A 4263-nucleotide genomic window follows, 5' to 3' on the forward strand; every position below is an offset into this window, starting at 1 on the left:
GACACAATTCGTTGCCAACGCTTTTAGTAATCGATTTTCATCGAATTTATCGATTCGTTGTTGCAGCCCTACCTCTGTGTTCCACCTGGTTTTACCCAGCGGTCAGCCCGGCGTATCTCTGACTCAGAAGCTCTGGTGCTGTGCACAGTTAACTCCGGTTGTAGCTAGGTTGCTACCTCCGTTAGCTTAGCTCCCACCTCCGCGTTAGCTTTGGGTTAGCCAGGGTTAGCTTGTAGCTAGTTCAACCGGGTGTCGTCAGTTGATCCCAGCCTTACAGCCCCACCCTCAGCTCCTCTTCTCTTCCCTTTTGTGGAATTGTCTGGGCTTGACGGAACCTGGGACACGGTCAAAACCTCCCATTTGGCCTAAAAAACGTGATATTGGAGCCTATAGAAAGGAGATGTCCAGTATATTTATGTCGATGGAGTAAGATCATCTTTCTCATTGGTTACAGTGACAGCACTCTCATTTAATCAAATTAAACCTCAAGAAGCATATCACACCACACACCCACTACATACTCACATGTTTCAATCTCTTCACATGCCTGCACTTGGGTTTTCTCTCTTTTTTTTCTTCCAGGTGGCACAAGGAATCACAGAGCCAATCAATCACACCCTTGCTCAAACACATGCACATCCACAGACACCAATAAAAAAGAAAAATCCAGAATATAAACACAGGGCCGGAGGAACCAAGATGAACTTGCCTTAAGTTCGCTTGCTGACATTGCTTTTTTAATTCATCAGACCTGTGATCTGAAGTGTTGCATCCATCAAAACAGATCCGTCTCTCTCCATTAAAGAAAATGGCCACTGAGATGCTTCTTCTTAAATAGAGGTAAAGAGGAAATTAATCTCTCCCTTGGCTGCTGTGGCAGGACATTAATCTAGCAGATTCACTCATCTCATCTTTTTTCTCATTGCCTGATAATCCCCTCCTCATCAAAAGCATATGCAAACCTCAGGTGGACAAAAGCAGGAAGTAACTGGGATGCAGTACTCCGCTTTGCACCTTTATTCTTTCTTTTTTTAATTTAGTCCCTCAACTTGCTGTTAGAAGTGCATAATTTGCCATTCAACTCTCAATCAGTTACATCAAATTATTTGTGTGACTTCTTATCGCTGTCAAAGGAGAAATTCAAGTGTCAGTCTTTTGTTTAGACCTCAGATGTTTCAAAGTTGTGGTAATTGTTGCTGTAATAAGACTCAAATGCAATGAAAGTCAACATGCAAATCTGTTTTTTTTTTATCTTATTTTGATTCATAAAGGGATAATATGACATTTTGGCTTGCTTTTAGCACCCCCTAGAGTGTGTTAGGTAAAAACCAAAACTCCTCACTATGCATTTGCCTTTTAAGCATCTTAATCTAACAGCTGAGATGTCTCCCCAGCCTTCATTGGTGTTTACAGGAATGATTGTACCATATGATTAACTGCTCTGAGGCCAATGGTATAGGTGCAAAGCAGGAGCTGGGAGGTGACAATCAACTCTGGATCTGATGTACACAATACCGGTTCAAGAAGTCTCACATCCTTTAGTCAAATAAATCCACTGCTCGCCCAGAGTCCAGTATCCTCACAACGATGATATCCAACAGCGACAGCTATCTTCACCAGTGCTCCAGTCTTCCAGACAGACTGCTCACAGTCACAGATGCAAAGTGTCTAGGTGTTGAAGAGAGTTCACAGTGAGGAAGAGTTTTTCAAAAGCTCTGACCTCTTCCTTTTTGGTGTGGCCAAGCCAGTATCTGCCACAGGTGTAGCCACATCAGCAGGGATGACAGGAGGTGGGGCTACCAAGGGTGACACATCTAGGCTTCTGGATCCACTGCACCTCGTGGCAGTGAGAGCAACGCTCGGTCTTCTCCCCCTACAGAAAATTCAGTCCGTTTCAAATCCAGAGATGATGTGTCACCTCCCACATTCCACACCCACAACACGCACCAATGAGCACACGGGATGGAGCGTCTGAACTTTTCCGGAAAAAAATTCCAAAAATAAGCACCCAGAGGAAGAGCACGTGTCCAGGAAGAATTATGTCACGGTCTGGGGTTTTTTCACACACTAATTGGTGTAGAGTCTCATCTCTCCTCTGCAGGTGGGCGTGCCTGGAAGTTGGGAGGCTGCAGGTAATCTGCTGATTAGCTGGCCAGGGATATTTAAGCTCCTGAGAGACGCCTTCACTTCGCTGGATGATTAACTCAACTTGGGTATTTCTCCTAACAGCCAAATCCAAACTAAGCTTTGATTTTGAGAATTTCTGGGTTATGGATTTTTGATTTTTGAAATCTCTGTGTTTTTGACTGCTTGTTTTGCCTCCTGCAGATATCACCTATCAGTTCACCTCGTTTGCTGCTACCAACCTGGTTTCTTCACTGTCCACTCGTCTCTCAGCGTCCTCCTCTGGTCTTCCCACTCCAGGCTGCCCACCCTCCCTCCTGGATCACCATTATCCTTCATGCTCAGCTCCCTCCTCATTTGGACTCCAAGCTCATCAGCCTCCAGTAAGCCTCCTGCCCTCCCCAGACCGGTCACTCCTCCTTCTCTCACGAGGTCTCACCTCCAACCTGTAAGTTCCATCAGATCCAACATTCAGATTTCCGAGTGCCAGACCTAACTCTCCCTGTTCCTCCAGGATTCTCCACACCCGAACCTCGCTTCTCTGCCGAATACTGCTAGACTTCCTAGCAGCTCCTTCTGTTCTCCTTTTCTAATAAATTATTGTTTGCGATCTTCTTTGACTCCGTGGACTGATTCTGTATGTCGTGGGTTAGGCATCTACCACACAACATGACAAATTAGGGATCAACATATCCCGGACGAGCCCCCATTTGTTATGATCCAGGCTGTCTGGGGGTGCCCATTCTCCTTCTGGCACTCGCAGAGTACAGACGCTTCCCCTTTTGCTCTCTTATCTTATCAAAGGCTCTTTTTCCTGTCTGCCCACAGAGCGCTTCTCTGCACTTCTCCTGAAAAACCCTATTTTTTAGAAATGGATCTAATTAATTGGTCATTCAACGCGATTGATAAGATTTTCTCAACAATGAGGACGGAGCAGGGGGCTCTCACTTGCCCGCAAGGGACACACCCAGCGGGGTATATGCTCGATTCCTGGAAGGAGTGGAGGATTGTATGCCTCTCCCAGTTGTCCATTGAGGACGTCAGAGATGTGTGGATGTTTGGCCTGATGATCACTGGATTTCTTCTGATTGGAGTGGGAGGATATCTGGTTTTATGGAAATTTGGGAAGACGGGAGCGATTGGAGGGCGACCCGCACCCACGGAAAGCACCGTCTGTGTGGAGATCTTACAGACTGGGACGTTGCTCGAGGTGAATCGTAAGCTGGACAACATTCTAGCTGCGATACCAGTATTAGTGCGCAAAATATATGTAATCTCGGAGAGAGTCACCGGACGGTGTGGAGATGTTAAAAACCTAAATTGGCTTCACTGGAGGACTTGAATGATCAGTTACAGACTTGAAGGCAGAGAGGAAAATTATCTCTGCCTGACCCAAACAAAGTCTTGTTATCCAAACCTGACGCCATGGCAGCCTTGTGAATGCCAACAACAAACCCTCCCGAAGGAATGCAGACAGATGCTTTGAAAACCCGACCTACCCCCCCGCCTTCGGATTGGTGGACTTCAGCCTGGCAAGGTCATCAACCTGCAGGTGTCAATGTGCTCTGCGCTCCTCCCAAGATCCCCCTCCCACCTGTGGCTACAGTGGCTGAGCGCCATACAGGGCTGCTCTCGCTGGGGGAACAGGATCCCAGCCCCCCCCCCCCCCCCCCCCCCCCCCCGCCTTATAATCGGAGTCTCATGTTGTGAACTGTGATGTTCGTGCTTATATGTTTGAGGTGTTATTTTGCATAGTACAGCTACGCCCTGCCGGGAGTATCTCTGGTATGCCTTTTTGTCTCTCCCTCAATTTATCCTCATGTAATCCCCTTTTCATCTAATTGAAATTAGCGTCGTTTGGCTGCTCTCGTGGTCTGCCTGTATCTGTTTTGTCTACATGTGTGTGTAACCTTGGTCAGGCTGTGCTGCGGAATCAAGTTCCTATGCTCTGGGTCGCTGGAGCTTTGGCAATAAAGCTTTTTCTGATTCTGGTTCTGATTCTGGGGTAACAAGGAGGACACATGCTCGGGTGTTTAAAAGTTAACTTAAATTTATTTACACCAAGGAAAATTAATAAACACAACTGGACTAATTGGCTGCAACTAAATAGTAAAACAAGAAAACCCTACTTAGCCTAAT

At 46.5% G+C, this 4263-nt stretch overlaps 1 long non-coding RNA gene across 1 annotated transcript; it reads left to right on the forward strand.

Moving 5' to 3' along the window:
* The first annotated feature begins 1715 nt into the window (after positions 1 to 1715).
* On the forward strand, positions 1716 to 2739 carry LOC107378522 (uncharacterized). Its single transcript, XR_008563098.2, has 2 exons — positions 1716 to 2213; positions 2329 to 2739. It is a non-coding gene; the product is annotated as an uncharacterized lncRNA (long non-coding RNA).
* Positions 2740 to 4263: the final 1524 nt, after the last annotated feature.

Source organism: Nothobranchius furzeri, chromosome 5 (genome assembly GCF_043380555.1).
Source record: "Nothobranchius furzeri strain GRZ-AD chromosome 5, NfurGRZ-RIMD1, whole genome shotgun sequence".
Taxonomy (NCBI): domain Eukaryota; kingdom Metazoa; phylum Chordata; class Actinopteri; order Cyprinodontiformes; family Nothobranchiidae; genus Nothobranchius; species Nothobranchius furzeri.